At 39.0% G+C, this 12,677-nt stretch overlaps 1 protein-coding gene across 1 annotated transcript in view; it reads right to left on the bottom strand.

Moving 5' to 3' along the window:
- LOC135371437 (venom metalloproteinase antarease-like TserMP_B) overlaps positions 1-12,677 on the bottom strand; it is a 148,548-nt gene that overhangs the window by 42,485 nt on the left and 93,386 nt on the right. The window lies entirely within an intron of this gene.

Here is a 12,677-nt window from a genome sequence, read left to right as displayed (position 1 = left end):
AATTGTCGTCGTAACACACACAAGTCATACAGAGTTTTCTTCGAAAGACAAACGTGGCTTTTATTTCCTAGGTTGCTCCACGTAGATGTTTCCACAGTTTCCTCTAACGACACATTCAGATAGGCCACTATTATGTCTCTGTGATGTGAGACCCACCCTCTTTCTACGGCTAACGCCAGCAGGACGCGAATTCACTTTATCTTTATCACGTCTCCTTAAAGGTCAGCTGAAAATAAATCAGCTTATATCTCAAATAGTCGAAATGTTGTGATATTCTGAAAGCCCGCATCCAACTCTCCCCAAAATGCACCTTCATTCTCTCAGTCCGGTACAGTACCATGTAAAAACAAACAAACAGTTAATTCATTCCGAAGCACACATGGCCACAGCCATGTAGATGAGGTATAGATGCACTCGAACGGACATTGCGATATGTACGCGCCTTCGTACTTGTCAGTGGATTCCAGCTTCGCCTTCTCATGGCTTCACCTATCTATGCTTGAAGATTCCGGACATCCATGTTCCATTGGTTCCGCGATGAGTAAACAGTGCAGCAGCTGCGAACTCCTTCGTGAACGAAGCTCTGTGCGATGTTGTGACTGGAATTCGCCGTTTGCGTTTTGTGTGCTCGAACAATGTGTACCAAGTCGCGTCTGCGTTATCCCGTTTACAGCGCTTGTCCAGTGTAGGGTCAATTATTTTCAGGAAATAGATTGACGCTTCGAAAGCAGTTTCACCAAGAACATGCCGACAACGTTTTATTTTTGGAGGAAAAAAGCATGCTATGTATTTGAGAAACTGCGCAATGCTATGGAACAAGTCTTACGTACGATTTATCAATGTGTAACACCGTCGACAAACACGACGAGCGACGTCAAGGAAAATACCAATCACATTTTAAACTTTTTGTGGGATTCTGTGCACTTTCCAGATGCTGTCTTTGAATCACAATCTCCTATGTCATGCTGCGTTGTATGGTACGCTACAAACAACTGCATTTCATGTCTAACATCTGGATTTTGTTTTTAATGGGCACCGTAGCACCAAAACATGCACGCGAGCGTTCCAGTAGCCATGTGGTTGCACACCATGCAGACTCAAAAGAAAAAGCAGATCACATGTTGCAACACTTAGAGATGTTGTTTCGGGTGTCTGAAGAGTTAGGGCATAGCATAGGTCATAGAAATGCAATCAGTAGGTGCACCTTATCCCTCTTGGATTTTCATTATTTGTTTATATTTAGAAGCTCATTGTACATGATTACCAACAGCGGTAAAATGAATAATTTATACGAAATATTTATCACGCAAAAAAATCCAGAAAATCCGGCCCTGAATTCGAGTGTTTCAGTTTTGCCGTGTTTGCACGCGTATATCTCCCGAGTCTTAAAAGATACTGCAGTCAGATTTTTGTATGGTGTAGTATGCCTACAGGTCAGCAGTCCGAGTGCAAATTTTGGCGCGCAGGAGCAACGCTCTGTGATATAAAAAATGGCGAACATGCTCTCTCGTGCGGTTTTGTTCCAGCTTCGACGCGTGATTTCTCTCACTGTAGATGTTCCTCACTACCCTATTTGGTATCACTTCACTCAGCTTTTAATGCTCTTCCATCTGGTATATATATCGTGCGTGTACCCCCTACAGGTATCTGCTGAGACAGGCAAATGTCAAGGTATATTTAAAAAAACAAGGATTTTGAGCGTCCGTTTCTCGAAAAGGCCCATTTTTATTTCTTTTATATTTTGCCAGGGCATGGCCCGATGTTAGACTTTCCATCTTACGTTAAAAAAATTCTGCTTCAAAAGGCGTACACTGGCGATTAGCACGTTAAAACGCGGCCCTAGTCTGCGTGCGTACATGTCAGAGCCCGGCTCCCTCTACCGCGGGATGGCGGGCCTCGTGTCGATGCTCCCTTTGTTTGAGCAAGGTTGTCTGGCCTTAGCCTTACCTGAGCTATTCGTAGGCAAACTTTTGACGTCCTGCTGAAGAAATAATTCACTTCTGGGAGTTAGTGATTTCCAACAAAGCATCATAATGAAATCCGACGTCGCCGTAAAGCCGTATTTCAAAGGCTAGGTCAAAGTTAATGGTCAGCGAAGGTAAAACCTCACTCTTGCAAGCTCCGTACACGGTGATACCAATACTGCACAAATAAATATCGAGTTATGAATTGCTTTTTTTTTTCAGGGTTCCCGCAAGTTCCTGCTAAGCTTGCTTTACTTCATTTTACGATATTTTTAAGTTATGCAGAGGGTTTTTGGCACGAAATGCGTGTGTGTGCTGAACTTGCAGCAGTACATTCCTTCTCAGAGCTAGGGAAGTGGGCTGGTTCTCGCATCTGTCATAGTGACATTAGATACATTCAGACAAGAGCCATACGGGAGACGCACCTAATGCACTTCGATTTCGCTCAAAACTGGACAGTAGCCATGCTTAGCAAAATACAAGCGTGCCACTGCTGGAAACAGATTTCCATATTCACATGTGTGGCACGGAAACACACAGTTTTAGTGTGGTGAGCAAAGACTTTTGTCATGATTCAGCACAGTCACTGTTAGCTCCCATAGCTATTGAAGAATGTCTTGACGAGAATGTTCCTCTTGCAGCTAATGAGTTACGTGTCAGATGGAGCGGCGAGCCATTTTAAAAATCGGCATAGGCTGTATGAGCTCTCCAAATCTACTTTTGTGAACGGGATATGGCTGTTCAGGAACAGGCCACGACAAAAGTGCGTGTGACAGGATCGGTGTGACAAGAATCAAGCATCATGCCATGACACCTAACTTACGTTCAATCGAGCGAGATGTCATCTCGTATTCTTAGAGTCACAACATGTGATGTGACGTGCTTGCCAAAACACCTAACGCGCGTGCATTTACTCCATGTACGGGCTGAGGACGTGGCTTCTTTTACAATGCAAAAGAAAAAATGGGTAAACCTATACGGCATCAAAGTGGCATAGAGGGTTCGCATGCGTGGCAAAGCAAGACACCGGAAAGCCTAGGCCGAGAAACATTTATAGCTAGTACAGTGGACAGTGAGGGCAGAAGAGTGACATTTTCATAGAAAATTAGTGAGATCATTTGTCGCTGTCATTGCAAAATACTGCTTTTTCGCAGTCGTGTAAATATATCGACATAAACTACCACTTCTGATTACACAAAGTTGTCCCTTTCTTGTACGACATCGACAGGAGGCCCGCCATTCCACGGTACCGGCAGCCGAGCTCCGACAAAAACGCACGCAGACTAGGGCCGCGTTTTAACGTGCTAATCGCCAGTGCACGCCTTTTGAAGCAGAATATTTTAATGTAAGATGGAAGGTCTAACATCGGGCCATGCCCTGGCAAAATATAAAAGAAATAAAAATTGGCCTTTTCGAGAAACGGACGCTCAAAATCCTTTTTTTTTATTTTAAATATACCTTAACATTTGCCTCTTTCAACAGATACCTGTAGGGGGTATACGCACGATATGTATACCAGATGAAAGAGCATTAAAAGCTGAGTGAAGTGATACCAAATAGAGTAATGAGGAATATCTACAGTCAGAGAAATCACGCGTCGAAGTTGGAACAAAACCGCACGAGAGAGCATGTTCGCCATTTAGCGCCATAGAGCGTTGCTCCTGCGCGCCAAAATTTGCGCTTGAACTGCTGGCCTGTAGGCATACTAAAGCATTAAAAAATTCGCTGCAGTATCTTTTAAGACTCGGGAGATATACGCGTGCAAACAGGGCAAAACATGATAGTATATTCTAGCACTTGCCACATGTTTTTCTGTTGTCCACCATTTTTTATATTTCAGGGTGAATTTGTCATATTTTCGAGTTCGGCATGAGTTCGCGTCTTTTTTCACCCATTTATCGTCCTTGCTAGTGAACGAAAATTTCTAAGCTCATCGATATCTCGTAGATTAAAATATTTTTTTAACATCGTTACTCGAAGTGTTGGGGCGAAAAAATAGCAAAAGTTGAGGTTCGATTCGCTTTTAGCACACCTGTGGCATCGCATACGGTGAGTCATGAGAACATTTTGAGTTTCCAGACACGTAGACCAACTTTTCTTCCTTGCCGCAGCGCAAAAGTATTCGAGATCTGATCCTGATTTTCGCGCTACTATTTGTTTCGTACATGGGTGGTCAGAGTCAATTCCGATTCTTTTAAATGTACATTCTTAGACAAATAATTTTTTCACGCGGCTAAAACATTCAGCATAGTGTTTTCTCGTGCTAATAAATAAGTGTGATTTTTTAAAATAAAATCGATGATGGTCGAGCGTCACCTCTGGGACGTTTGGCGTGGAATGACCCAGGGTCATCTTGCAAAAATGTGCTTGTCAGACTCACGACAACCGCGAGACCACGAGCACACGGTCGGACGAATGCTATTTCAACAGAGGGAGCGACTTCACAGGCAAGCCTTAACCAGTAGTATAGGGAGGGGATAGGACTACAACATTGCCACCAGGGCAGCGCCACCGTCGCGTCTGCGCCGACTTTTTTCGCGTATTTTTCCCAGCGCGCGGTAGGCGGCGCTCGGGTGGAGGCTCTTACCTGTGGGCGGAGCGTGGCCGGAGGGCTGCGTGCACGCTTACCCGCTCAATTTTTTTCAGCCTGGGCCGACTTCTTTCGCCATTTTTCAATCTGTGCCGACTTCAATCGCAATTTTTTCCCGCTACAACAGGTGCGTAGTAGCCAGTTTACATCAAAAGGATAGCCATACACAAAAGTACAAGTGAAAATATATTTATTAAAGTCATTAGTGTCGAGAATTATGTTATGACTCTGTGTGAAGGAGAAAAACTTAGCCAAAAAAATCTGATGCAATAGCATTGAAGGGGTATCACATTTTGTTATTAGTGATAATCACGCAAGCTTTCAATTAAGCAGAAGGAGTAGCACATTTTCATCAAAGAATATATTTTTTAATCAATACGATTAGCATCACAATTAAAAGTTCTATTATAAAAAGTCTAACATGAGCATCCTCGCGGAGTTTTAATTACAAAGTTCTGTCAGATGTACGTAACTTCATGCACAACAGCTAATATTTCATTATGATACATTTAATCAAAGAATATATTTTTAATCAACATGATTACAATCACAATTAAAAGTTTTAATATAAAAAGTCCAACATTATTATACGTGACCACCATAGTGGAGCTTTAATTACAAGTGCCGATAGATGTAGTCAATTGCGGACACCAGAGAACCTGGAAGACCATGGGACAAGAATGACACGAACACAAGAGGAAATAAAATCTATAACATTACATCAACCAAAGAAGATATTCTTAATCAAAACAACAGAGGAGGAGAATAATCTATCATTTTAACTATCATAAAATCATCCCCGTGACTTAATCTAGTCGAACCCCATACAATTTTCATTCTAAGAGACACTACAAACCTTACTTTGTTTTATGAATTCAACAGAGAAAATATATTAAAAAATGAACTTCACCCCATAGCACGCTCCTAGCCAACAATCAGCTCTAATAATATCTGCCCTGATTTGTTGAAGACGGGAGGCGTACGCCTGACAGTTATGAACATTTTCGACCGCAATAGGGAAGATAAGTTGATTATTCCAACATTACACAATTAATCATTTTCTTATTAAGTAAACAACATAGGCATACGGAAATAATGAGAAACACGATCAACAGCTAATAGAGAACCAAAACCCATCACATAAACAACCGACATATGCAGGAAAATAAATGAAAAATAATCTATCAAAACGATAAACATGCACGGATGAATAGCAGAGAAACGCTTTGAACGGCACATGATGAATAATTTAATACAGCACAGAGCTAACGCTGAATAGCAGAGAAACACTCCAAACGGTGCATCTGCCAACGTGTAAACAACAGACAGGAAAATATTATTGAAACAAGATCAACAGCTAATAGAGAGCAAAATCCAACACGTAAACAAGAGGTACACAAAGGATAAATAGTTGAAGAACAATCTAACAAAACGAGAGACATGCACGAATGAATAGCAGAGAAACACTCTAAACTGCGCATCTAGCCAACGTGTAAACAACAGATAGGAAAATAATTGAAAAATAATCTATCAAAACGAGAAACATGCACGGATGAATAGCAGAGGAACACTCTAAACGGCGCATCTGCCAATATGTAAAGAATAGCACACACACGAGGAAATAATAAAAAACACGATCAACAGCTAATAGAGAACCAAACAAATGCACCAAAGCAAATAAGAGGTACACAAAGGATAACTAATTGAAAAACAATCTATCAAAACGAGAAACATGCACGGATCAATAGCAGAGAAACACTCTAAACGGCGCATCTGCCAACATGTAAACAACACACAGGAAAATAATAGCGAAACAAACTATCAAACTTTACAAATTGAAATGGAAATAATATATCTTTTGAACTATCATAAAATCAACTTTGCGACCTAACAATATAGAATTTTCCTCCTACTCAGGCACTATAAACATTACCTTGACAGAAGTATCCAAACATGCAGCACAGCTATGCTTTACACAGTACAACCACACTCGAGACCGTTGGAGTCACTCTCTCCCTCTAAACACCCCAAAGCGAAGAATCTGTTGTCAATCTATGGGGTGGGGAAACCCTCTCTCTTTTTCACATTCTTTCCTCCAAGAGGAAATATTCTCAGGACTGGTGTACAGAGACGAAATTTTTTATTGATCGCAAATAGACATTGGAATTACTCGATTCTCAAGAACACAATAAGAATTCTATCAACAAACAATAGCACGCAAAAAATCTAGGAATAGACGTCAATATCAGTGCAAACTGGTTTTTAGAGAAACATTATCTAAGCAAACGAGAAATATTATCGGCGCAAACAATACCAAACGAGAAACGCTGCATTTTAATGTATTTCAGATCAGACACAACTATCATGCATACATTATTCAAACTCACAAAATATCATTCGGGTGAACATCTGGAGCAAAGAGAGAAAGTCAAGTTTATTAAATGATAGAAACAATACTATTTCGAAATAAGAAATAAATTTAATTACATCATTTTATGATAACTTTGCAACAGTAATTTCTACACGCAGAAGCCACAAACAAACAACTCATCCGAAATGCATATTTTTGTTAAATCTTTCTATAGCGGAAATCAACGCACACAGCTCAAAAATACATTCCCATCTAGTAGAATATTTTTATTAATATCAATCGAGTGATCATCTGAAACAAAGTCAAAGCAGTAATTAATTTAGACAAACATTTTCCTAACCACGCGCGCAAATACATCACAGAAACACGTCTTTTTCATTCAAGACCCACTAGTGGATTCGAAGTGAGAGGGGGAATCTGGCCTCCCATACACTTTTGTTAAGGTTACGCCCGCAGGGAGTAGGGGAATTCTACAATGGTCTTGGTACCATAAACTCGCTCCTGCAAGTCAAGTTAGGGAAGGGATGTTTCTAGCGTGTTTAAAGCTCGCGTTTTTCTTACTCATCACATCTCTTTGTAGATTGATTTTCATAATTCTCACGGCAGGTGGAACATTCTAAACCTGATAATAAAATTTTAATAAATAAAATTAGCACCGATATGATTTAATTAAATGTCGAGGCACACTACAAAACAGAACAGACAATTGCTATACATTGAAGAGATGGACGGATTTTGTACTTGTTACCATAGGTCATAGGAGGACGTGATAAAAAGCTGCTTCGAAAAGGAGGAGCCTCGAAACGATTCAATTATCGCTGCATTTCAATACCTCCTAGACATGGTCGTATTCGGAGATATGGTGCAAATTATAGAATTCAAGATGCGAGAACTTGTATGCCGAATCGACAATAGTTATAAAAATATATGCACGTCAACATCGGAAGGACCACTGGGATTGATGGTGGAGTTTTTGAGGTTTGCTAACGAAAAATTGAAATACACTAGACCAGATGTAATTGTAATCATTGCAATGGGCATTGCATTAATCAAGAAAGCAATCAGATCAAATTATCATATACAAGCAGTCTATATCGCACGATTCATTACGGATTTCTTGAAATTACACCTAACGGTTGAAATGGAAAGTACATAAAAAATCTTATCACGTGATATATTCCACCCTAGAACCTCTACACGTTTATTTTATTCTACCAGTCAAGGATGTCGAATGAACAGAAGTTCAATATTGTCGTGTAAGGTCTGATGTATCATCACTTATTGAAACTCAACAAACATGTCAACTGCGGGTACCACCGGACGATTTCCATCTAATACTGTCTTGTACGCCATTCAAGAACCTTCATACAAAGAAAGGAAACATCAATAAGAGATTGTGCAAGTTTGTCGCAACAAAGTGCAAGTTGTTGAAGCAATACAAACACGGCGACAACATATCACCTGCGTTAACCAATGCTGGATTCAAGCGCCCAATAATCAGAATAAACTACTTGACGTCTTCGGAATTCATCAATCAAGACAACAATCGGAAACTTCAGAGTTTGGAATAGAATTGTAATTTATCGAAATAAACATGTGTATAATTGAAATAATAATTATATTCTTTGTCATCATTGTAATGTATTCTACGCATCGCAACGAAAAACACTTTGCATTTGGCATGGCTAGACTGAGAACAGTGATCGCCAAGGAAACGAATATTCCACACTGTGTGTAAGAATTCTCACATGGAATGAGCACTGGTAATCAAAGAGATTTTACACGACCATACTCTATACAACACCGACACCCGACGCGGGTGACCCTTTCTTCAAGTTTTAAGTAAATTTCGTTCGGAAAATATGCGTAACTTTTAATATCCACGACACAGAGAATTCACATTATGATATAGAGAATATAGAAAATATCAATCCATTCGATTAAATTCTCTGTCATCATGAAAGAGTGCTCGTCAAAGTGAACAAACTCAAGCTTGCGTATTGTGAAATTACACATTCTACAACACTGATCGTAACTCGCAACATCTGTTCAAATTTTAGTTAAACTCTTAGTGATGTGTGGTAGTCACCACTTCTCCTGAATGTGAATCGATAAATTTTAGCATTTAAGCCGCAATCAAATATATTGTATAGTATGTGTGACTATATGCAGAACTTTTTAATCTATATCTTTTAAACAATGCAAGAAATAGCCCGCAGTTTTGGCTTTGAAAATTTAAAAAAGAAAATGATCTTTAATGTTGAGTTTGCGTTTTACAATGTTATGAGCAAAAATCTTCTAAAATTAAAGTATGCCCTTTCGATTTGTAGTGCCCGGATGCTATGGCACTAAAATAATATGATAGTTTTTCTGTATGGCTATGGGAAATCTCGAGTATATTTTGTGAATTGGATCTATGTTTATGTGTGACCTGCGCTGATCTGTTTATTATAATTAATATAACATATCTTCCATTGTGTTTATGCATAACGCTCATCTTCATTGTACATTGGTTAAGCACTTCTGATGGCGGTTGTGTGATCCGCTTCTCCCAAAATCTGATTGCCACTTGGAAATTATTTCATATACGTTTGTGTGCCGTGTGTTACGAAGATTACGTGATTATAAATGTAGACTTGGCCTGCACGTCATTCTCGTAAAATTCTTCGTTTGCATTGTGGCATCTGAGAATATTCGTATTATCTCGCAGGCACTGAACCCGAATGTAGTTGTAAAAGTTGATGACACTGTGTCGCGAACGCTTTGGCTTATCCCGCCGCGATCAGTTATCTTGCCTTATTTCCCGTTTTGCCCTATCTTGGACAGCTCCTTTTTCCTATCCAGACACACAAATGGATAACTGTTTTGACAAAAATATTTGTTCCGCACTCCAATCGGGTTGCTTGTCAAAGACGCCTTTTCTTATTCTTTTACAACGTCTGGGCTAGTGCAATTGATTGAGAAATATATATGCACTGTGGAATTTAATTCATGAAATAAACTTTCGCAAAAGATTATTGATCCTTTTTTGTAATCATAGACTGATGTATCAAGCCTCTAAATTTCAATTAGCGATTCTTGTACAATTCTTTCCTACGGGTGTCGGTGTTGTATAGAGTATGGTCGTGTAAAATCTCTTTGATTGCCAGTGCTCATTCCATGTGAGAATTCTTACACACAGTGTGGAATATTCATTTTCTTAGCGATCACTGTTCAATTTAGCCATGCCAAATGCAAAGTGTTTTTTGTTGCGATGCGTAGAATACATTATAATGATGACAAAGAATATAATTATTATTTCAATTATACACATGTTTATTTCGATAAATTACAATTCGATTCCAAACTCTGAAGTTTCCGTTTGTTGTCTTGATTGATGAATTCCGAAGACATCAAGTAGTTTATTCTGATTATTGGGCGCTTGAATCCAGCGTTGATTAACGCAGGTGATATGTTGTCGCCGTGTTTGTATTGCTTCAACAACTTGCACTGTTGCGTCGAACTTGCACAATCTCTTATTGATGTTTCCTTTCTTTGTATGAAGGCTCTCGAATGGCGTACAAGACAGTATTAGATGGAAATCGTCGGGTGGTCCACCGCAGTTGACATGTTTGTTGAGTTTCAATAAGTGGTGACACATCAGACCTTACACGACAATATTGAACTTCTGTTCATTCGACATCCTTGACTGGTAGAATAAAATGAATGTGTAGAGGTTCTAGGGTGGAATATATCACGTGATAAGATTTTTTATGTACTTTCCATTTCAACCGTTAGGTGTAATTTCAACAAATCCGTAATGAATTGTGCGATATAGACTGCTTGTATATGATAAGTTGATCTGATTGCTTTCTTGATTAATGCAATGCCTATTGCAATGATTACAATTACATCTGGTCTAGTGTATTTCAATTTTTCGTTAGCAAACCTCAAAATCTCCACCATCAATCCCAGTGGTCCTTCCGATGTTGACGTGCATATATTTTTATAACTATTGTAGATTCGGCATACAAGTTCTCGCATCTTGAATTCCATAATTTGCACCATATCTCCGAATACGACCATGTCTAGGACGTATTGAAATGCACCGATAATTGAATCGTTTCGAGGCTCCTCCTTTTCGAAGCAGCTTTTTATCACGTCCTCCTATGACCTATGGTAACAAGTACAAAATCCGTCCATCTCTTCAATGTATAGCAATTGTCTGTTCTGTTTTGTAGTGTGCCTCGACATTTAATTAAATCATATCGGTGCTAATTTTATTTATTAAAATTTTATTATCAGGTTTCGAATGTTCCACCTGCCGTGAGAATTATGAAAATCAATTTACAAAGAGATGTGATGAGTAAGAAAAACGCGAGCTTTAAACACGCTAGAAACATCCCTTCCCTAACTTGACTTGCAGGTGCGAGTTTATGGTACCAAGACCATTGTAGAATTCCCCTACTCCCTGCGGGCGTAACCTTAACAAAAGTGTATGGGAGGCCAGATTCCCCCTCTCACTTCGAATCCACTAGTGGGTCTTGAATGAAAAAGACGTGTTTCTGTGATGTATTTGCGCGCGTGGTTAGGAAAATGTTTGTCTAAATTAATTACTGCTTTGACTTTGTTTCAGATGATCACTCGATTGATATTAATAAAAATATTCTACTAGATGGGAATGTATTTGTGAGCCGTGTGCGTTGATTTCCGCTATAGAAAGATTTTACAATAATTTGCATTTCAGATGAGTTGTTTGTTTGTGGCTTCTGCGTGTAGAAATTACTGTTGCAAAGTTATCATAAAATGATGTAATTAAATTTATTTCTTATTTCGAAATAGTATTGTTTCTATCATTTAATAAACTTGACTTTCTCTCTTTGCTCCAGATGTTCACTCGAATGATATTTTGTGAGTTTAGAACAATGTATGCATGATAGTTGTGTCTGATCTGAAATATATTAAAATGCAGCGTTTCTCGTTTGGTATTGTTTGCGCCGATAATATTTCTCGTTTGCTTAGATAATGTTTCTCTAAAAACCAGTTTGCACTGATATTGACGTCTATTCCTAGCTTTTTTGCGTGCTATTGTTTGTTGATAGAATTTTTATTGTGTTCTTGAGAATCGAATAAGTCCAATGTCTATTTGCAATCAATAAAAAATTTGGTCTCTGTACACCAGTCCTGAGAATATTTCCTCTTGGAGGAAAGAATGTGAAAAAGAGAGAGGGTTTCCCCACCCCATAGATTGACAACAGATTCTTCGCTTTGGGGTGTTTAGAGGGAGAGAGTGACCCCAGCGGTCTCGAGTGTGGTTGTACTGTGTAAAGCAAAGCTGTGCTGCGTGTTTGGATACCTCTGTCAAGGTAATGTTTATAGTGCCTGAGTAGGAGGAAAATTCTATATTGTTTGGTCGCAAAGTTGATTTTATGATATTTCAAAAGATATATTATTTCCATTTCAATTTGTAAAGTTTGATAGTTTGTTTCGCTATTATTTTCCTGTGTGTTGTTTACATGTTGGCAGATGCGCCGTTTAGAGTGTTTCTCTGCTATTCATCCGTGCATGTTTCTCGTTTTCATAGATTGTTTTTCAATTATTTTCCTATCTGTTGTTTACACTTTGGCTAGATGCGCCGTTTAGAGTGTTTCTCTGCTATTCATTCGTGCATGTTTCTCGTTTTGTTAGAGTGTTCTTCAACTATTTATCCTTTGTGTACCTCTTGTTTACGTGTTGGATTTTGGCTCTCTATTAGCTGTTGATCTTGTTTCAG

This window comes from Ornithodoros turicata, unplaced genomic scaffold (genome assembly GCF_037126465.1).
Source record: "Ornithodoros turicata isolate Travis unplaced genomic scaffold, ASM3712646v1 Chromosome11, whole genome shotgun sequence".
NCBI lineage: Eukaryota > Metazoa > Arthropoda > Arachnida > Ixodida > Argasidae > Ornithodoros > Ornithodoros turicata.
This window is presented reverse-complemented; position numbering and strand designations above follow the sequence as displayed.